At 49.6% G+C, this 22,710-nt stretch overlaps 1 long non-coding RNA gene and 1 pseudogene across 3 annotated transcripts; both read right to left on the bottom strand.

Moving 5' to 3' along the window:
• Positions 1–3,175: 3,175 nt before the first annotated feature.
• LOC112656800 (trafficking protein particle complex subunit 2-like) lies at positions 3,176–3,930 on the bottom strand (annotated as a pseudogene).
• A 59-nt stretch (positions 3,931–3,989) lies between these two features.
• LOC112656518 (uncharacterized) lies at positions 3,990–9,707 on the bottom strand. Of its 3 annotated transcripts, none has more exons than XR_007408849.1 (6): positions 9,626–9,707; positions 8,898–9,098; positions 6,982–7,206; positions 4,955–5,704; positions 4,571–4,684; positions 3,990–4,152 (listed from the first exon to the last, which is right to left on the bottom strand). It is a non-coding gene; the product is annotated as an uncharacterized LOC112656518 (long non-coding RNA). The 3 variants fall into 3 exon arrangements; XR_007408851.1 differs by having other exon boundaries at positions 3,991–4,152; positions 7,142–7,206; XR_007408850.1 differs by lacking the exons at positions 6,982–7,206; positions 8,898–9,098; positions 9,626–9,707 and having other exon boundaries at positions 3,994–4,152; positions 4,955–5,042; positions 5,523–6,857.
• Between the last annotated feature and the right edge of the window lie 13,003 nt (positions 9,708–22,710).

Below are 22,710 nucleotides of genomic sequence, written 5' to 3'. Positions count from 1 at the left end.
ATGCAATAAAAAGCAGAGATGTAACAGAGAAATCAGTAACCAGCACACAGTAAGTAGCAGACCCAGGCTGGCTCATGCCCAATTAACTCCTCAGGCTGAAAATGAAATGTGAATATTAACACTCTATTTTATCTCCTACTCTCACTTTCTTCATAACATAATTGAGAAATACATATTTGAGGAATAGAAATACCCATTTCATTTATATATATCTGTGTATATTCTTTTCTTGGTTAGAAAGAAATGTCTTATTCTAGCCTTCAGGGTTTCTTTTTTTCTTTCTCTTTTCATTTCCTGAAATATTTTAATATTTTAAAATCATTTTTACCTTTTAAGCAAAATTATAAATGGACATGGTTTAAAATTTCAGGTATTTCAAGGCTTGTTATGAAAAAAGAGCAGAACTCACTGCCTTCCCATTATCTCTTTCCAGACTCAAACTTTATTATTTATTAGGTAATCCCATTTTACAGGTGAGAAAACAGAGGCTTGGAGGGGTCCATTGATACACCCAATTTCATGTGGATAGGAAGTGACAAAACTAGGGTCGGAATTCAAATTTGTTTGACTCCAGAGCTGGACCTCTGAGCTATATTGCTTCTCAGTTACAAAGTGTCTGGGACTCTGCTGTTTCTGACAGGACTTTTCCTTAGGCATCTTACACACACACACATCCCATCAGGCAGAAAGGAAAGGGAAAAATACAAAGTTAGTAAAATCAAGCCTCCCTGGACTCTAGGTGGATGAAGTCTGCTGTTGATTCCAGAAGTGCTGGGAGGAACCAGGGCCCTGGCAGTGGATGTTCCCGTCCTTCTCTGTTGGGGAGTCACTGCTTTGCTTTCCTCCACCCTATCCAATGCTTCTTTTTTCTTTTCTTTTCTTTTCTTTTCTTTTCTTTTCTTTTCTTTTCTTTTCTTTTCTTTTCTTTTCTTTTCTTTTCTTTCTTTTCTTTTCTTCTCTTTTCTTTTCTTTTCTTTCTTTTCTTTTTTCTTTTCTTTCTCTTTTCTTTTCTTTTCTTTTTTCTTTTCTCTTTTCTTTTCTTCTTTCTTTCTTTCTTCTTCTTTTTCTTTTCTTCTTTCTCTTCTTTCTTCAGTTTTAATGTCTCAGTTGGTTATTTTGCTTTAGAAGGGTCCAAAATATTTTTTTATATCTAATACAATGATGACGTTGACTTTTTTTTGTATATTTTTTTATTGGAGTTCGATTTGCCAACATATAGCCTAACACCCAGTGCTCATCCCATCAAGTGCCCCCCTCAGTGCCCATCACCCAGTCACCCCATCCCCCTGCTCGTCTCCCCTTCTACAACTCCTTGTTTCATTTCCCAGAGTTAGGAGTCTCTCATGTTCTGTCTCCCTCACTGATATTTCCCATTCATTTTCTCTCCTTTCCCCTTTATTCCCTTTCACTACTTTTTATATTCCCCAAATGAATGAGACCACATAATGTTTGTCCTTCTCCGATTGACTTATTTCACTCAGCATAATACCCTCCAGTTCCATCCACGTCGAAGCAAATGGTGGGTATTTGTCGTTTCTAATGGCTGAGGAATATTCCATTGTATACATAGACCACAGCTTCCCTATCCGTCATCTTTCAATGGACACCGAGGCTCCTTCCACAGTTTGGCTGCTGTGGCCATTGCTGCTACAAACATCGGGGTGCAGGTGTCCTGCCGTGTCACTGCATCTGTGTCTTTGGGGTCAATCCCAGCAGTGCAATTGCTGGGTGGTAGGTAGTTCCCGTTGCTCTCTTACCCTGTAGTGTTGCAAAGCTCGGGCAGTCCCTGGGCAGCTGCTCACGCAGGTGCACCATCAAGGTATCTTCAAGGTTGCCTGGGTGAACTTTTTGGCTGGAGCATGGAGTGTATAGGGCGGAAAAAGCCTTAAAAATAGGTGTCTGGTAGAAAAAAATCCTCACAAAAATGAAAGGAAGGACCCCCCCCCTTGAAGTCTTTCTTGGGGGACAGCTTGACCCTGTGGCCTCAGTGGGGAAGCTCGGGGGCACCAGGCTGCCACCTGGCCGGGCTCTGTCATCTGGATCCAGGCTTCCCTCCTTCCCACCCACCTGCCGGCTCCCCCCCCCCCCAGAGCCGCTTTCAGGGCCACGGCGCAGCCGGGGGGTCATCGGAAATGAGGGGGGCTGTCGAGGAGCAGGCTGCTGCCGCGCACGTTGGAGGCGGTCAGGCCCACAGATGCCACAGTCCTTCGCTTCCCCTTTAATCTCCCACGAATCCAGCCCCAGGTACCCGATGGCGGCCGGCCCGGCCACCCTTCCCCAGGCGGCGCCCAGAGCTCGGCCGCCCCGGGTGGACCCGACCCCGGGCCCTCGGCCTGCGCCCCCCGCCCCCCGCCCGCGCCCACGGCCCGCGCCCCTCCCGCGGCGAAAACTCGGCGTGTTTCCGACCAAGAGTTCCTCTTCCGGGGTGACCGAGGACGCCCGTGTCGTTGGGCCTCGGCCCAGGGCAGGTGAGGGAGGGGGGAGGGACGGGGGAGGGAGGGGGAGGGAGGAGGGGGGAGGGAGGGGGAGGGGGAAGGGGGAGGGACGGGGGAGGGACGGGGAAGGGGGAGGGAGGAGGAGGGGAGGGGGAGGGGGAAGGGGAGGAGGGGGAAGGACGGGGGAGGAGGGGGGAGGAGGGATGGAGGGGGAGGGCTGCCCCCGCCCCCGCCCCGCGCGCCTCTCCCTGCGCCGGCTCCTCCTCGTGCGCTCTCGGCGCGCACTCGGGGGCGGGGGGCGGGGGTGGGGGACCCGGGGTGGGGCCTCGGCGGCGGCCCGAGCCCCAGCACGCTCGCCGGCCCCGCGCCTCTCCGGGAGCCGGGAAGCTGCTCCACAGGCTCCTGCCTCCGACGAGGCCCGGGCTCCCGGGTCGCTGGGCGCGCTCGCTCGCTTCTCCTCCCCCCTTCTTTGCTTTCTCCCCCTCCCTCCCTCATTCCCTTCCTCCCTCCCTCCCTTCCTTCCTGATAGTCCTTCCTTTCCTTCCTTTCCTTCCTCCCTCCCTCCCTCCCTCCATTACTTCCTCCCTCCTTTCTCCTCCCTCATTCCTTCCTGCCTTCCTTATACTCCTTTCCCTTCCCTTCCCTTCCCTTCCCTTCCTTTCCTTCTTTTCCCTCCCTCCCTCCCTTCCTCCCTTTCCCTTCCTCTCTCCCTCCCTCCCTCCCTCCCTTCCTTCCTTTCCTTCCTTCCTTCTCTCTTTCCTTCACCTTTCCAGGCTATTTAATCAAGCTACTTACAATGTACTCATTCCTAAGAATACCCCATGGTAGTGACATTGTTTATTTCCAAATTTTTCTGCATTCAACCTAAAAGGTATTTCTTCCCAAGAAACTGAACTTTTCTGTTAAATGCACTTGATCACGTAGGAGAATTGGGTTCATAAAATCAATTCATTGCAAACTTTATGTATGAATCATAGATATCAGTAAAGAAGTTCTTCCCTTATGTCATGGAGCCTAATAAATCCCACATGACCTGCAGTAACCAAGGCTGAAACAAGCCACTCATTGACCTTGTCCATGGTTTTCAAGTACATGTCATCGGACAAGCCACAGATTCTCATCTACAAGGTCAAGAGCTATGAACTGGTTCAGACGACGATGACCAGCTTCGGACTCTGCTTTCAAAAACTCCCTTTCAGAAACTGGATTATCATGATGGACAACAACTACAAAATAGAAGCTTCCAGACGTTGTCTTCAATATATAGCTCCTAGATATATATATATATCTCCCCTGCAGGGAGACACTAGCTACAGAAACGGCCAGTCGGCTCCCACCTTAGACCCTGCTCCTGGAGGATGCTGTTTTGATTATTGATGAGAAGAAATTGTGGCCGGAAGGAAGGCCAGGGGGTGGAGAGTCCAGGATTTGGTTTCTCTTTTCAGGTTTACTTTGGGCAGGTTGGTGTTTTCTTAAATTGGTGGTAAATTTTCATTTAAGTTTTTGAAACCACTATTGAGTACTAACCCCCTTAGAATTTTTTTAAAAAGATTATTTATTTGAGAGAGAGAGTGTGTGAGCATGAATGGGGGGCGGGTGGGATGGGGTGGAGTGGGGTGGGATGGGTGGGGAGGGGCAGAGGGAGAGGGATCAGCAGACTCGGTGCCCAGTGCAGACCTGACACGAAGCTCGAACCCACAGCCTATGAGATCACGACCTGAGCCAAAACCAAGAGTCAGACAGACACCCAACCGCCCAACCGACCCTGCCACCTAGAGGTGCTCCCAAATACCTTTGAATTTAATATCTGCAATTATGGTGACTCCAGGTTTATTTATTTATTTATTTTGGCCCTCTGGTCTGTCTCTGTCCCAGAGCTTTAGTAGTTTCATTCTTGCTACTCCTCGCCTGTGAGTGCACGTGTGTGTTGACTTTCCTAATCATCTAGAAGGTACTCCTCTGCTGCGGTGGCCTGTCCCTAGACTACCAGCTCTTTCTCTCTGTCCCACTTCTCTCCATCACTTCCAGCTGCATCATCGGAGTGATTGCCCTCCCAGCCCAGCCCAGCCCTGCCACAAGCTCAATGTCGCTGCTCCAACAGGCCCTGGGATCCGAGCCCCTGCCTCTGCACCTACCAGGTGGCCTCGTGCTAGTCACTCATCCCCTTGGAACTTCTGTGTCCTTTCAACTTGAACCAGGATGGGTAGGGTCTGGATTTGACCCACAGACACAGATGCATTTTATGTGTCCTGCAAAATGTATTAAGGATATTTAAAATTAAGAAAAATATTTTAAAAATATAGAAAAGGTATGTATGATATGTATGAGTGCATATATGTATATACGTGTATATATACCTGCACTCTGTGTTTTTCTAGCTTCTCTGAAAAATCCTTGAATCAGGCTGCTCTAATTTTGCAGCATGCCAAGCTGAGCAGTGGCTGTCTCCTTTAGATGACATGCTCTTTGTCACCAAGCCTGCCTCATGTCAGTTTTTTAATTTCCAATGATTGACTCACCTGAATTACTCTGATGGCTCTTGGAGCCTGCTGTCTCCTGACTGTCTTCTGAGCTGCGTGTTTGGGTCCCTAGGACAGGATGAAGGGGCTGGGAGACAGGAGCCACGTTACTGAGGACTGCTATGTTTGCTACATGCCTCTCTTGCCAGGACGGCGTGTTCATGTCCAGGACCTTTGCTCACACTGCATCTTGACCCTGGCCTGTCTTTCATCAGGTTTTTACCTAAGGAAGCATCTCTACCTTCAGAGCCCAGCATAAGGGGTGCCCCTGGCTACTCTGAACCTTCTACTTTCCCTCAGCACTAAGAATAGGTCCCTCCTTTGCTTGGTTCCTGTTGAGCACCCATCTCAGTCAGCGGCATGTCTGCCTTCCCCTCCCTGTTTCTGGGGCTCCAACGCAGGGGTCCCATCCAGCTCACCCCACGTCTCGTCCCCCTCCCTTGCTCTATAGCCTTCTAGCCCTGAACATACTGTCTGGACCCAAGCTGCAGACCAGATGGATGTTCGGTGAACTGAAATCCTCAGGAAGATTCAATTGTCTATTTTCCCATCACTGACCAACACTTACACGCGAGGAAAGGTACTGGTTGCAGGCTGCAGGGCTCCATGAGAGGAGCTGCTGGGTGAATCTGACTTCCTCACCCACTGTTTTCACAACACCCGACGTGCCCAGGAGTGCAATACACAGCAAGTAAAGGAAAGAAGGGGTCTTCACAGCAAAGGCTGGAACCCGAGTCTCTGAATCTTCCCCTGTGTGATAGACATTCAACCAAACTGAATTCTGCGTTGGTTGGGAATTGGCCTTCTCAAGAATGTCCACACTGTTCTCTCTCCAATTAATTAGGGTGCTGCCTAAAAAAAGAAGTACCCAGAGAAAAGTTGCTCTTCTCAGCCCTCACCAGAGGCACTTCTGGTAGGATTCAGATTTTGTGGTTTTCTACACTTGGCCCATCCCACACTGAGTGGTGGCAGGATGTGGGAAACCTCTAATAATGAAATCAATAGATTACTACGTCTTTCCCAGGCAGTTTGATACAGAACATCAGTTCTCTTTGCTTTACTTCTTAGAGCTTTGTTCAGAGAAATCTTTACATCTTCTCTAATTCAACCTTGCCTCCACCCCCAAAGGAGCTCAGCTTTTATTCAAATGCTATTCAAGGGGGAGAGTTTCACATGCTGGTTAGTGGCAGGTACCAAAAGCCCACTTTCCCCTGATTTGCTGCATTTCTATGTTATAATTGGATGGCACAGATATCTGGAATAGTATGATTAAAGTTGAAGCCAAGTGTGAGGGGAAAAAAAGAACTCTCCTTATAAGAATTCCCTTAACCTCCCCCTCCCTTTTCCTAGTTGATTCTACATCATAGGTGATGGTTTCCCAAGTCCTGGAGGCAAGTGGACCTTCTTACCTAGTGTGTCTAGTGTGGCAGGTTGGCCCTGCCCAGGGATGTATTTTTGACATCTTTAGGATCTAGGCATTTGGAGTTAGTTCCAGGAAGATGTTTGCTTCCTGCTACGGGTTGAATCGTCCTCATCTCCCCACCCATCTCCAAGCCGTTCATGTAGTGAATCCCCTCTACCTCAGAACATGACCTTATTTGGAATTAGGGTCATTGCAGATGTGATTACTTAAGATGAAGTCATACTGGAGTATGGCCTCCATTCCAAGATGATTGCGTTCTTATAAAAAGGGGAAATCTGGAGACACGCACACTGCAAGAACACCACGGGAACATGAAGGCAGAGATCGGGGTGTGTGGTGTGTGTCTATCCACAAAAGAACACCAAAGACGGTAGGCAAACTGCCTGAAGCTAGGCAAGAGACATGGAAGAGACTCTCCCTCCCAACCAGCGGAAGGAACCAACCCTGGCCACACCTTGACCTTGGACCTCTGCCTCCAGACCTGTGCTGGTATTTAATGTTGTTTAAGCCTCCCAGTGTGGTACTTTTGGCAGCCCTAGTAAGCTCACACTTACCTTTTAGCTTCTCTTCCAAAATGAATGGCTTGCAAAGCTGAGGTGCTTACCTGAAGGCCTGGTGGGAGGATTCATGAGGGAAAGAAAATTCTAGCTTCTCTGTTCCTGGTGTCAGTTCTGCATCCTTTGCCAGCAGCAGGGCACCGCCATTAAGGATGAGGGCACTTGGGCTGGACGTGAAACTTGACCCCCCCGCCCCCCAGTACTTACCTTGCTTACGTTTTGATTGCTTGATACGTATAAATAGGGGTTACGAGGACACCACCTCTATAGGGCTGTTGTGTGGAGTAAATGAGATAAATTACAAAGTGCATAGTGTGCTCGGCACATTGTAACTGCACAAGGAATCAAACATTAGCTCCTTTTAGTATTCTACTACTTGTAGGGAGTTTTGTTGTTTAAGTAGGCTCCATGCCCAGGGTGAGGCCTGAACTCAGGACCTTGAGATCAAGACCTGACTGAGCTGAAGGGCACCTGGGCGGCGCAGTTGGTTGAGTGCACAACTCTTGGTTTCCGCTCAAGTCATGATCTCAGGGTTGTGGGATCAAGCCCTGTGTAGGGCTCCACGCTTAGCACGGAGTCTGCTTAAGACTCTCTCTCTCCCTCAGCTCCTCCGCCAACCCTGTGCACATGCTCTCTCTCTTTCTAAAATAAATCAATACATCTTAAAAACAAAACAAAACAAAAGATCTGAGCTGAGATCAAGAGTTGGATGCTTAACTGACTGAGCCCCCTAGGTGCCCCTGCTTGTGTTGTTTATGGAGCCCCTCTTCCTGTTTCTCTCCAGCCAGCCTGTTTGACGCTGGGCCCTTCCTTCTAGCTCTCGTGTATCTTCACAGGACCCATCTGCTCAGGTGACCTGGGAACACAGGTGAGACAGTTCATGTAGGGAGGTGGCTCTGGGCAGTATCTGTATCCCTATGATCCGGGGACCTAGTGGAAATGCAGATTCCTAGATTCCACCCAGAGTTACCAAAGGGGAAATGCTGGGGTGGGACCCAGAATCTATGCCAGGTGATTCTGATATGTTCAAGTTTGAGAACCACTGAGGCAGGATGGCTTTCCTGCTTCTCTATACAGCAGCAGCTTCGCCATGTGGCCGTGGCTTCTCAGACGGGCCTTCCTTCTCCCCTTCCTGCCTGCCCTGTCTCTAGGCCCGTCGGGCAATACCGGCTCACAAAATAGGAGGTGGTGACACTGCCTATGCCCCCACCCCCAACCTGCTTCTCTGAATTCACGCTGCCCCTCTGGATTTAAAAGGAGAATAGCTTTCTCTGGGAAGGACCACAGGAGGAACACCTTCTGCTTTCTTTTTGACTTTGGATGTGACTCTGTCTCCACTGCATTCGGGGACCCAGAGTCAATCTCTCCATGCGCTCAGTGCCCTGCTACAGGTCCCGTGTCAGATGGACCTTCGGTAAGTGTTTACCGACAGGAGGAAGGAATGGCAGTGCATCGATTGCCGACAGACAATAATAATTATTTTATTTAATTAAAAAAAAAAAGATTTATTTATTTGAGAGAGAGAGCAACAAGCAGGGGGGAGGAGGGAAGAGGAGAGGCAGAGGAAGAGAGAGAATCTCATGCAGACTCCCCACCAAGTGTGCAGCCTGACATGGGGGCTCAATCCCAGGACCCCGAGATCATGACCTGAGCCTAAACCAAGAGTGGGACGCCTGAGACTGAGCCCCCCAGGTGCCCCTGAAGTCTACTCTTTTAAAGTGTACGATTCAATATGGTTTTCTCTTTCGTATGTTCATAGATTTATGTAACCATCACTACTACCGTCTAATTTTAGAACATTTTCATCACCTCCTCCCAAAAAACTTTACACCCACCAGCAATCACGCCCCATTGCCCCTTCCCCTCAGCCCCTGGCAACGCTAATCTATTTTCTGTCTCTCTAGATTCACCAACTCCGGGCGTTTCACAGAAATGGAATCATACAATATGTGTTCCTTTGTACCTGGCTTCTTTCATGTAGTACGTTTTCAAGGTTCATCCAGGGTGTAGCATCTTCCAGTACTTCATTCCTTTTTATTGAAGAATAATATTCCATCGTATAGATAAACCACATTTTGCTCATCCAGTCCGCTGATGTCCATTTGGGTATATGCTCGGTTTTGTCCGCTCATGAGATGACCCAGCCATTTGAGTTGGACGCAATCTGTAGAGGAGAAAACCTCTGTCAGGCTCCGTTCACCTCTCTTGGCTGAATATCTCCTTTTCACGGGCCCATGAACACTCAGCAAGAATAAATTTACTCTTTCCCATAGTTCGTTCTTCATTCTGACATTCCCTTTGTGTACCAACTGTGGCTTTTATTTTCTGTATTCTGATGCTTTGTTCTTTGGGGCTTCAAGACCCCAGGGGGACTGCCTCTCCCAGCGTTAGCCAGTTTCTAGAAATGATAACCAGCTGGCCCTCTAGTGTGCTTTTCAAACACATACCAACCAATCCAGAGCCCACAACCACAACCACTTCCTTTGTTGGGCTTCAGGCTCTGGGCCCCTGTCCACCTACCATGGTCATCCTAGGGACCCCGCTAGGGATCAAGGAACAGTTGCCATGCCCAGAGCCTGCTGAAATGATCCAAACTAGCCGATCCTAAACCTGGTTAGCTCAGCCTGCCTACTCTGTCTTACCCATTCTTTACCACAGACTCTTGCCCATGCCCTCCCTTCTGCTTCCTACCTGATTCTGGTGCTTCTCCGCGGGCCATGGGTGGCATGGTATGCACTTCCTCTTGAGAACTATGACTAACAAACTATCTTTTTTTTTTTTTTAATTTTTATTTATCTATGATAGTCACAGAGAGAGAAAGAGAGAGAGGCAGAGACATAGGCAGAGGGAGAAGCAGGCTCCATGCACTGGGAGCCCGACGTGGGATTCGATCCCGGGTCTCCAGGATCACGCCCTGGGCCAAAGGCAGGCGCCAAACCGCTGCGCCACCCAGGGATCCCCAAACTATCTTTTAATGGCAGTCATCTCCTGATCTGTTGGCCTGATCATACCTATACCTCACAAAACACCTTACCCTAGCCTATTGTCAGATCTTTCATTTCTGGTGTGATGTCATAATCGTATATAACATCTGTTCATTCCAACTAGCGTCATGCCGACATCTCAAACTTGCCTCACGGCATCTAATGTTCTCCTTACTACTAGGAAATGAACACTTCTTACTTTATTTTCAGCATGGACATCTCTCGTCAAATTGTTTTTCTCCCTAGTTTTGTATACAGATTTTATTTTTTTACCATCTCCAGCTTTCCCTGGGAAACAAGACTTAAAAAAAAAGCATGTCAAAAAAAAAAACAAAAACATGTCACGCAGAGCATCTTTTATGAGATGTCTGTGCCTGCTCAGGAGAGATGGTAATAGTGTGAGTTTTGATCTTATTTGGGAAGGATTGACTGGTGTTCTTGCAAACGCACCTGTCTATAAATGGTCCCAACTTCAGCACATGGTCTGGAACACATTCTATCAAGCCGAGTATTTATAGATAATAGAAGTAAAAGAAGAAAACAGCTAATCTTTGTAGCTCATTTGAATAATTGTATCACAGTTTCTAGCACATGGCTTGTCAGTCTGGGCGCTATTAACATTTTGGGTCAGATAATACTTCATTGGAGTGGGAGTGGGTGGGGGAGCTGTCCTGTGTATTGTAGGATATTTAGCAGCATTCCAGGCTTCTATTTACTAGATGCCAGGGGCATCCCACCACCAGTGCCCAGTTGTAGGCCACAAAAATATCTCTAGACATGGCTAATGTCTCATGGAGGGAGGTGGGTGGGCAAAATTGCTTTAGGCAACCACCACTCTAGGGTTATTAGGGACTTGGAAATCTAGCCTCCTGTATGCGGGAAGCCCACTGTGCCATTCCCTGGGGCTGGGGGTGACTGATGCTCCAACTCCCACTGCCTGAGGGAATTTACTTTACTCCGGTCACTTTTCTTCGGTTGAATTTCCTACATGCTGCTGCTCTCAACCAAATCGTATATCCCAGGAAAATTCCAAGCTTCTTTCTTGTCCCTGTGGTCCCAGAGTGGCCCCAGATGTTGTGGAGGGAGGAACTGCTAGCCTGGATTGAGAGGTGCAGGGACCAGATGGGGAAGAGCACCCCTCCTGTGGAGCAGGGTCCTGGAGCAGTGGTCCCCCCCTCACCTGAGGGGTGTGCTGCAAATGCACGTCTCCGCACCCTGCCTGCACCTGCTGGGGCACTAGCAATGCAGAGGCATGTGTGGAAACACGTGCTGCTCCCATCAGAAAGTGGTTCACCCTAGACAGACACTAAGCTTCCTAGCCATCGTACATGTATCACGTATTCCGTAACTTAGGAAATTAAAACAAAATTTCCTGGTTTGGGTTTCACATATTTTGAATTATATGAGGAGTAAGTACTGTGGCACTTTTGGTTTATTTAGGGCATCTATAGAAGTCTAGACTCCCCGGGGGGAGGCCTGGGCTTCTACATTTTAAGCCTCTCCCCGGGTAATTTCAATGCATAGCCACATTTTGGGACTATCACTTTGTTATAAATATTCGCAACATGTTCTTTAAAGTGTTTATTGGAACTTTTCCATTGCAAACCTATTACATTCTTATTATTGAAAATCTGGAAAATGTGAAAAAGAAAAAGGAGAAACAATGCCTAGGATCTTGCCATCCAGGACTGCTACAATCTCTCCTCAGATTTTTCTTATATTCTAATCAATTTCCTTGTCTTTTATATGTATGTCTGTAAGTATTTATATCGAGGACATACAGGCACATAGTTGAAAAACCAGTGAGTATCGAAGGGCTTATAAAGAAAAATATTAATTTCCTGCTCATTTCTCTCTGGTCTCCATAGGTCCCCATTTAGGACTCTGGTTCTTTTTTTTTTAATTTTATTTATTATTTATGATAGTCACAGAGAGAGAGAGAGAGGCAGAGACATAGGCAGAGGGAGAAGCAGGCTCCATGCACCGGGAACCCGACGTGGGATTCGATCCCGAGGACTCTGGTTCTTCTGTGTCTGCTCCCTACACCTAAATAATGTGCTTATCTTGTGACAAGTTAGTTATCCATTTTGGACATGATCTCCTCTTGGCTTCCTGGTGGTGGAGGACTTAGCTCACTTACATTTCTCCTTCTTCTCCGCCTTTCTTTTCCCCATCCTCCAACACAATTGGGAGCTAGATTAATAGTCATGTCTTTTTACTGCTGGGTTAAATTGTATAATGTTTTGCTTTTCCTGGAGTTAATAATTACCTTAATTTTTTAGTGTTGTAGTTTGCTACGGCTCTACCACTACACACACAAAATTTTTTTCTAAATACTTCAACAGAAATTTCCAAAGAAACACTTGATAATGGCTTTTCCAAATGCTCAAAGCAGGCAATGCATCAGTCCTGTGTATCCCTGGGGTCCGCCCGCCCTCTGCATAGTTTGTCGGGTGTTCTCTGGCCTGGTGCACACACAACTTTCTGTGATTTCCCTGTGCTGCTCAGCTATGCTCCATTTTCTCTGTTCTTATTGTCTGGATCTCGTATTAGATGTTGAGCCCTCCTCGATTGAGCCCCGACTCTTCCTCCCCTCCCCTCATTTTCCATCTCATTTTCTTCTGATTCAGCTTTCTGAAAGATTTAGCCAGCTTTATCTAATAAGCCTTCTATTGAATTTTTTATTTCAGAGACTACATTTTTATTTTGTACAAGCTCTTGTTCTGTTTATTCTTATGTGGCCTGCTACCCCAATAGCTTCCAAGTCTTGTTATGTGGATGCTATATATCTCTCTGAGGATATTAATTAATACCTGTTGAAACTTCATTCTGTTCTTTGCATTGATTGCATTTTCCTCTGTTTTTTTTCTGATTGTCTTATTCATTTAGTTATTCATCAAATATTTATTGAGTGCCTTTTATGTACTAAGTATTGTTCTACATGTTGAGGATATAGTGGTTAATAAGATAAAGTCCCCTGACCTTATGAAAGACTATATTCTAGCAAGGGAGAAAAATAAACACGTGAATTACATTATGGCTATGAATAAAAATAAAGCAGGAGGAGGGTGTTGTTTTAGAGTAGCCTAGGAAAGCTTCTCTGAGTGGGGCCTCTTTACTCCTGCCACCTGGGCTGGGATGGCTCAAAGCCCGGCTCAGCTGGGCCTGTGCACCAGAGTGCCTACATAGCGTTACTTCATGTGGCTTGGGCTTCCTCGCAGCATGGCTAATGGCATCCAAGAGGGAATGTTTTGGGAGAAAGCTTTCCAAAAGGCCAAGACAGAGCTGCAAGACTTCTGTTGGTTCCAGGCAAGTCATTAAGGGAAGCCGAGATTCAAGGAGGGACATTAGACTATCCCTCTTGATGGGAGGGTGTCTGTTGAGGTCCCACTGTGAAGATCACGGGAGCTAGGAAGCGTTGTGGCCGTCTGGGGAAAATACAATCTACTGCATGTTCTGATTTATGCTAGTTGCTATTTCTCCAGTGACCTAGCATTTTTTGAAATTATGTATCTTTGGCTCTTCCCTCTCCTATTCTTCTTTTCCTTATAATTTCTTCCTTATTCCTTCATATCCTTGTTGGATGTGGGGAGAGGAAGGGAACAAATGCGTGTTGTCCATTGGCTATTTCACAGACGAGCGGCTTCGGATAATCCTCAGTGTAGATTGTTGAAAATTGGTTGCTGATGGGGAAGCAACGGTACAGCTTAGAGACAGCGGAAGTAAAATGTTTTCTTTTTCCTTTCTTTTCCACTCTGAGTTTCTTTCTATCTGAAGAAAAAGGCACCCAGAGGTTAGGCGACTTTCCAAAATATTGCTCGGCTAGTGGCAGCGCTGAGACTGCATTTAGAGTTGAGTTTCTCAATTTTTAAAAAGGATTCCCCAAACAGAAACCTAACTAAAAAACCCAAATAAACAACAAATAAAATGTATTCAGAAGTCGCAGAAACTTAGGCTATTCTGAATTAAGTTAAACCAATTTTCCATGGGACTTCTCTGAGGCTTTCCTGTGCTACCGCACGTTATGAATCACGAAGGAGGAAGAAATGGGACACCTGGGTGGCTCAGTGGTTGTCTCCCTTCAGCTCAGGGCATCATCCCGGGGTCCTGGGATCGAGTCCCACATCGGGCTCCCCGCATGGGGCCTGCTTCTTCCTCTGCCTGTGTCTCTGCCTCTTTCTCTGTGTCTCTCATGAATAAAGAAATAAAATCTTAAAACACACACACACACACACACACACAAAACGAAGGAGAGAGAAATGATAGATGTGCTGGAGAGAAGGGGCTGGGGCCGATTTTCCAAATTTCTGCGACCAGTTTTGGAAGTCGTCTCCGGAAGTGGTCCCGCAGGCCACAACTATTTAGACACATTCACGGGTGTCTCTCCGAAGGTCCCGGCTCCCTTTCCCATCTTGAACTTGTATCACCCTGGTGAGCTACCTGTTTCTCCGCTTGGCCACCGCCAGAGGTGCGCACAGCGCGGACAGACGGTCAGTGTGCAGTGTGGCCAGGGGGGTCCGCAGACGCAGTAGCTGGTCCGCGCCTCTGTGTGTAAGGAGGCAGGCTCGGCCAAGCCCGCGACCTAAGGGCATGTCACTTCTACCGGGAGGTTAGGGAAGAAGATCCTCCCATACCTAATTTGTCTTTTCAGGCTCCCAGCTCCCAGCTCCCACTGCTCATTGGAAGTGGACTTGAGAAAACCACTCTGCTCGCGGTGTCGTTGCGCTGATGGTGTCGTTGCGCGATTCACCTGTTCTTTTTGGCTGAAGGTTCAGGGTCATTTCAGTTCCGGCCACCAGGTGGCAGAGCGCTGTCGCTCTATGACGCTCGGACTGTCCCTGTGACCGATCAGCATCACCCACCAAGAGAAGAGGCGTGGAGGGTGCGCCTTTGCGGGACAGCTGTACTTCTGGAACACTCTGGACATGGGGTTCCAGCTTGTGTTAATGATGCCTGAGTCTATTCCTGGGCCGAATAATCGAGCCACAAATAGGACTTTCTATAAAAAGTGCTTTGTTTTTTCTTGGTGATTTGTCAGCTCCCCAGATTTACTTGCGGGCATCTGTTGCTTCAAGGTCCGTTTTCAGAAGGCCACAACAGCTACTTTTTATTTTATTTTATTTTAAATATTTTATTTATTTATTCATGATAGAGAGAGAGAGAAAGGCGGAGACAGTGCCTTTCTCTCTCTCTGCAGGGAGCCCGACGTGGGACTCCATCCCGGGACTCCAGGATCACACCCTGGGCCAAAGGCAGGGGCTCAGCCGCTGAGCCACCCAGGGATCCCCCGTTTTTAAATTTTTAAAAAAAATTTTTTTAATTGAAAAAGTAAACTGAGGGCAAGCCCAGGTGGCTCAGCGGTTTAGCGCCTGCCTTAGGCCCAGGGCGTGATCCTGGAGATCCGAGATCGAGTCCCACATCAGGCTCCCTGCATGGGGCCTGCTTCTCCCTCTGCATGTGTCTCTGTTTCTCTCTCTCATGATTAATTAAATAAAATCTTAAAAAAAAGAGAAAAAAAAAAAAAGAAAATGTGAAATGTCAACTTTTAAAACTCCTCCCATTCAGAGTTTGGATATTATAAAGAAGACCGGAAGGACACAGCATCACCTCCACTTCTTCTATTTGGCTCTCGAGAACAAAGATGTTCTAGATTTGTATGGGCGCAGGATACTTTCTACTTCTCTAGTCAAAGACAAGATCAACTTTTTCACGGGAGAGGAAGGATGAAGATAACGTAGAGTTCAGGAGAGAGCCGCACCCACACAGCCCTGAGCCGCTCGGCTGGGACACTTGTGGTCGCGGGGCCCCTGGAGGGGGGTTGTTCTAAAGAGGCCTGGAACCTTGTGACACGAGGACCAACTGCGTATCAGCATGTTTGCAGCCAAGGCGCCAGACCCTCGCCTTAACCTGGTCCTCGTGCACGCGGCCCCGGTCCTGGCGCGTGCGGCGGTGGGACGGCTGGAGGCCCTGCATCTCCCGCCCTCGCGTCCCCTCCGCGCTCTCTGTGCCGCCCCAGGACTCGTCCCCGCGCGCGAAGGCTACTGCCCTGGGCTTCACCAGGCCCGGGGGCGGCGGCAGGGGGAAGGCCCGGGGTCCCCGCCGCGTCGCGGGGCTTCGTGTCGCCGCCCCTCCCGCGGCGGGGGCTCCTGCGGGGCCGAGTCTGCGCCGGGGGCCGCCTCCCGCCCCGCCCAGCAGCCGCGCGCAGCCTCTCGGGCTCCCCGGGCCGCCCCCGCCGCCCCCGCCGCCCGCAGCGCAGGCCCCGGGGGGGGCACGTCCCGCCACTCCGGCTGCCCCGTGTCCCCGCGGAGCGCGGCGGCCCTCGGCCGAGGCCCGCGCCCGCCTGTCCCGCCGAGGTGGGCGGCCTCCGGGGCCGGGAGCTGCGGGCGCCCAGTGCGAGTGCGGAGCGCTGCGGCCCGGCGTGCGCCCTCGTCGCCACGGCCCCGTCCCTGCTGCCGCGCGGGCCCCTCATTGACCCCGCGGACGCCACGGAGAAAACGTGCTTTCGGGAGAGAGTCATGAAAAGGGGCAGTTAGTGGGGCCCGCCGCCCGGGGCTACAGCCATCGAGGGACCCATAAGGACCTGGTTGTCCCGACGCCCGTGGGGACCAGGAGGGCGGAGCTGGAAAGCGGTTCTGTGGCCGGCGGGGTTCCCCGGGGGCGGGTCCCGGGGGGCGGGGTTCCCTGGAGGTCGGGGTCCCCGTGGAGGGGTGAGGTTCTCGTGGGCGGGGTTCCCGTGGGGTCGAGGTTCCCTGGGGGCGGGGTTCCCTGGGGGCGGGTCCCCGTGGGGGTCGGGGTTCCCGGGGGGCGGGGTTCCCCGGGGGCGGGTCCCTGGGGTCGGGGTTCCCTGGAGGTCGGGGTCCCCGTGGAGGGGTGAGGTTCTCGTGGGCGGGGTCCCCGGGGGGCGGGGTTCTCTGGAGGTCGGGGTTCCCGTGGGGTCGGGGTTCCCGGGGGGCGGGGTTCCCGTGGAGGGGTGAGGTTCTCGTGGGCGGGGTTCCCGTGGGGTCGAGGTTCCCGTGGAGGGGTGAGGTTCCCTGGGGTCGGGGTTCCCTGGGGGCGGGGTTCCCTGGGGCGGGTCCCCGTGGGGGGCGGGGTTCTCTGGAGGTCGGGGTTCCCGTGGGGTCGGGGTTCTCTGGAGGTCGGGGTTCCTGTGGGGTCGGGGTTCTCTGGAGGTCGGGGTTCCTGTGGGGTCGGGGTTCCCGGGGGGTGGGGTTCTCTGGAGGTCGGGGTTCCCGTGGAGGGGTGAGGTTCCCGGGGGGCGGGGTTCCCTGGGGTCGGGGTCCCCGGGGAGCGGGGTTCTCTGGAGGTCGGGGTTCCCGGGGGGTCGGGGTTCCCGTGGGGTCGGGGTTCCCGTGGAGGGGTGAGGTTCCCTAGGGGCGGGGTTCCCTGGGGGCGGGGTTCCCTGGGGGCGGGGTTCCCGGGGGGTTCCCGTGGGCGGGGATCCCTGCAGGGGGAGGGGCTTGCGTTTGGGGCGGGACCGTCTCGGCGCAGGCCGCGGGCTTTCTTCTTGGCCTCTCGTCTCCGGCGAAGGCGCGGGGGTTCTAGGTCTCGCAGCATCAGAGGCTGCCCTGAGGCCCGGCTGAGAAGCATCATAACAGAGATCTGTAAGCCGTGGCTTTTGTATTTCCCTTTGGATTCCTTTTAGTGTAGGAGTAGCGTGTTCTGCGGCGTTGGGCACAGGGCCGGTCTCGGGAGAGAAGCCGAGGGGGGCTGCGAGGCGGGCGGATTCGGGGGAGGCCAGGCCGGGGCGCAGATCCCCCCCCACCCCGGGGCTGCTCCGGCCGCTCTCCGCTCCCATTCGGTTCCCTTCGTGTGTTTGTGGTTTTCTAGAGGTTGTGGCGATTCTCTATTAGGGCTGAAGGGTGTCGTCTACGTTTCATGTTTGTTTGGTTTTTAAAAAATCTTTTATTAATCAAACAAGTGACAAAAAATGGCACAAGAATAAACTTAGCATCAAAACACCTTTGGTTTCTTCTGGCTAAAACCTTCATTTCCTTACAGTTTTCTCAGAAATCCGGGTGTGGAATCCAACTGAATGCGGGTCGGAGGATGACTTATTTAAAGTTTAACTTCATGTCCTCTTTGAAGAGAGTCTATAGCGGTTGCTTTCTCCGCCGTGCCCTGGCTTTCTGAGCCTCTCGTTGTCCTCTTTCTGAGCCCTTTATCCACTGCTGGCAAAGCCACGCCTGTACCACAGGTGCCAGGAGGTGTTTTCACCAGGTCACTTGCTGGTGGTGACAGGTGTGACAGCTTGCGCTCACTGGCGTCCCTAAGTCACTACGTAGGCCGAGTGCAGGGTTCCTCGTCCTGGGAAGCCAAACCCAGGGCCCTGTGCACCGTCCTGCCAGAGGAGGGCGGGAGCGTGCGGTGGCCCCAGGCCCAGCAGGACACCAGATCCCCCCTCACAGCACCCCACCACCGCTGCGCCCACTGATCACATTCGAGCTTCTTTTCCTCCTTTTCTTTTTGGATGGGTTTCTGCCCCCCATCCTGAGTGCTCCCAGGCTAGTTTGTCTGCCTTTGGGGAGCCAGCTCTCATAGGATGGGGGTTTGATGCTTCTCAGAGAATGTGAGTTGATGGGCATGAAGGGGCTACTAAGGCACCTGTCATGGTGGGGGACCCATGGCAGTGATTTCTGGCCCTAACGGCCTTCTGTCGGCTGACCTTGAATGGCTCTTTTCTACAGATGGAGAAACGGAGGCAGGTTTTTCCTAGAGGTCGGAGGGTCTGCTGGTGGCTTGCCTTAGTGGAATCACACCTCAGGGGGCTCAGGAAGGCTCAATGAGTTATGTCTCCCCTAACTACAAGGCCCCACACACTTGGCTGCTCTTGGAAAAGGACTGGTCTGCTTTATGCCACTTGGGTCCCTTTTGGGGCTGACTCCCAGGGCCCCCTGCAGAAAGGGCAGGCTGGTTATAATAACTGCAATCTGCTGCACGCCTCTACCTCCTTTGGGAGGGGACCAACAGCAATATGACCCTGAATGTGCCTGGCTTTGCAGGGTCGGGATGCCACTCTCACTACCAGAACACATGCGTCAAACTGTCTCTTGGGGAATCTCCCTAAATTTGATATTTTGGTACAACCTGTTTCCAGTGCTGAAAAAATACATTTCTTCTCCATTAGCTCATTATCACCTAGGAAATTACCTGTTCTCAATTATCCTGACAACTCATAAGCTCATAGTCCTAGATTTTCTTTTTAAATCTCCTTCTAGTTTTTTTTTTTTTTTTAAGTTCGTCAGGATGTCTGTACAATAGCTCTTTTGTCTTTTTCTTTCTTTCCCCACACCTAGCAACTTTTCAGGATGTGGTGTTATCTTTCTCACACAAACTCAAATTGACTGCAAATAGGCCCCACTGGATACTTCACTTGCCTAAGCCAATCCTCTGTTCTCTTCAGGGAAAAACACTCTATAAGGGGTGGGAGAGGAGAGAGACAAAACCCAAGCAGTATTACATTCTGGTGAACTCTGTCAAAAAGTCTTGGTTTAATTGAACATTATAGACTTAAACCCCACTCCTTCCCATATGTCAAAATATTGCTTAAAATACTATTTAATTAGGGTTAAAACACTTTAACTATTTCATCAATAGGGTAAAATTATACTTGAAATATTATATTAAGAAACTCATCACAGATTAATAAAGCTGAAAAGGGACTTATATATATATCCTGATGACCCTCAGAAGAGGAAATAGAAACCCTTGCAGAGAGGTAAGGTAATGTGAGCAACGATGGAAGGATTGTGCAAGGTGAAAGGATGGCCCCAGTGCTCCACCTCTCTCTGAACCCTGCTGAGGAGTGTCACTTTATAGTGCCCTCCATGCTGTCAATGGACTGGCGTGGGCCAATGGACTGGTAACAAATGTGACACACCCAGATGATGGAAAAGGCTCGCTTTCTCTCTTGCTCCTCTGCTAGCAACAGGAGCATGTGGCCAGGCCAGCCTGCTGGAGGAAGGAGACATGGGTCTCCAGGGACATGGGCCCTAGGTGATCCAGTCTACATCAGCCAACCCCCAGTTGGACCTCAGATACAGAAATTGGCCCTCCAGAAGAAATCAGGGAACCTCACAGGTGTGTGAGGTTGTTGTTGCAATGGCCCTGAGCTTTGTGGTTACTTATTTTAGGGCCTGTAGTCATATAATGGACTAAAGGATTGTGTGCCCCCGCCTCCCCCCACAATGTGTTGAAGCCCTAACCTCCAGTGTGATGGTATTTGGAGAGGGAACATTTGGGATGCAGTTAGGATTAGATGAGGTCGTTAGAGTGGACCGTGGTCTGATGGGATTAGTAACTTTATAAGAAGAGACACCAGGGGCGCCTGAGTGTCTCAGCCGGTAAAGTGTTTGCCTCTTGATCTCAGCTCAGGACTCCATCTCAGGGTCTTGATCTCAGGGTTGTGAGTTCAAGGCCAACAGTGGGCTCCACTCTGGGCATGGAGCCTACTTAACCATAACAAAATACATACATACACAGACACATACATACATAAGAAGAGACACCAGAGAGCCCCTGTCTCTCTGTCTCTCCCTCCCTCCCCTTGCACACACTGAGGAAAAAAGGCCACATGAGGACACAGGCAGAAGGCAGCCGTCTACCAGCCAGGGAGAGAATGCTTACCAGCAACTCAACCTGCTGGTTCCTTGATTCTGGGCTTCCAGCCCCCGTAGCTGTGCGAGCCAAGTCTGAGCCCCCAGCAGGGCAGCAGTAGAGCCTCCTGAGGGGGCGAGGGCAGCCTGACTAGGTCTTAGGCAACTTCCTGGCGTGGAGAGCGCTTCTCTATTTTATGCACATCCCCTCACCCTTTTTGTGAATGTACACACGAAAGTTTGGAAGTTCTTTCTTCTCTTCTCCTTAAGGGTTTTCTTCACTTGGTGCCCTCTCCGTGTTCATGGGCCCAGGCCAGGGCTTGTTGGCAGCAGGCTGCCATTGCATGCGGGCCAGCGCTCCCTGCTCCTGCGAGCACGGGCCTCCCACCTTCAGAGGAGGCGTAAGGACCCCCAAAGCGGCTGCACACCCTGTTTTGGACTCAGAACTGTCTGCTTTCTTCCTTTCACCTGTTTCAAATGACAACAGAAAGAGGAAGTTTGAGATGTAGTCATAATGTTTTCTGATTTCTTTCTCCAACAGGGAGATATCCATTTGGGAGGAAGGTCCTAGTTAAGCAGAACAAAAATTGACGTTGGAGAATGGAAATAATATGATAGAACTTGCTAACAATGATCAGAGCAAAGGACTCCCTGAGGAACTAACTTTAGACTTCAGGCATCACGTTATTTTTCGTGTTTGCTAAGCTTAGGATTTGTAAAAAGGATATGCTTCCTGTCTGGGTCTGGCTAAAGAGGTTCACTATTGAGGCTAAAAGGTGTATCAACCTTATTAGTAACCCATTTGAAAAATAATGATATTCTATGTGGTATTATTCAGATTATGAACACGTGTGTGACTATAGAACTATATATGATTATGCTCATTTCATTAGTCAGTATATCCTAAATGATGATTTCTAATATATATAAAATCTAAACCATTTTTAAATGTAAATGCAGTACATGGAATTGACGGGAAAGAACTGTCTGCTATGCCCAGAGCCTTGAGGGCTCTTGTACATTTTGCTACTGGGATTGACTGAAAGGAGAAGGTCAAAAGTTTGTTATTATTCTTTGTCGAATGCATTTATACCAAGCCTTTCCCCCAAAAGATTTAAGATGGCTGATTTGGTTTTCTCTCTGGAGTATGCATAAGAAATGCGGACCAAGGAGCAGCAAATTGTGGAAACTAAAGATGAAGGTTGGAGGCCACGAGGGGCAGGGCCTCTTTGGGACAGCTGGGTGACCCGAACCATCCTGTGCTATTCAGACTCAGATGAAAGTGCTTTCAGCTACCCCCATTCCTTTAATCGCTGTCACCTCCCATCAAGAAGAGGAGAGGCGAAATCCTGGAATCTTCCATGGGACAGAGTGGGGAGGGGTCTCTCTGCGAGCATTGGCGTAAAGTCAACAGAAAACTCTTTTATGCTTTCAGCCCACTTGAGTAGGATCTGCTAGGCTCCGCCATCGATGAACCTGACCTTAGACACAGAGCAAGGCAACAGCTGTTGAAACAGGAATATCTAAGCTGGGAGCGGGCCTGTCCGTGAAATTTGTGTATCTCCTCAAACACGAGAAATAATACAGTGATTTAGTCACACAGGGAATCCATTAGACTTGGCAATTTAATTCCTACTTCCTTAAGATCCTTTCTTGAGGGCTTGGGTGGGGGGGGGCAGGACTGTCTTTATAGTTAGCATAATAGAGCTGATTAGATTCCCTAGGGATTCCTGATTTGTTCTTTGGGTGATTTTAAGAAGGTGATTTAAAAAAAAAATGTCAGTCTTGTCTGAAAAGAAAATAGGTTATGAGCCTTGATCGCTTATCATTTCAGATTAATATTGAGATGCTAGAGGTTGGAGATCTGTCAAATGGGGCAGCAGAAAATACAGTTATCTCCAAAGAGGAGAAGTGCAGATTAACAAATTTCATATCCAATAATATTTATTGAGCGTTTGCTTTGCTAAACTGAAAATTCTCCATTCGGAGTCAGTGAGTGTTCAAAGCTTCACAGAATAAATCTGTATTAAATGAAAAATAAATCAATTGTCACGGTCGTATTGCCCAGAAAATTTACAGCTGAAATAAGACAGAGAAAAGTGACCCCACCTTCCTCTTTCCCTCTGGCTCCCCCTGTCACTTCACACCTATTGGCGGGTCTCCCAGGCATATACCCGCCGGTTCTGCTCAGGATTATCCA

This window comes from Canis lupus, chromosome 37 (assembly GCF_003254725.2).
Source record: "Canis lupus dingo isolate Sandy chromosome 37, ASM325472v2, whole genome shotgun sequence".
Lineage (NCBI taxonomy): Eukaryota > Metazoa > Chordata > Mammalia > Carnivora > Canidae > Canis > Canis lupus.
The sequence above is the reverse complement of the archived record's forward strand: the minus strand, read 5'-3'. Positions and strand labels throughout refer to the sequence as shown.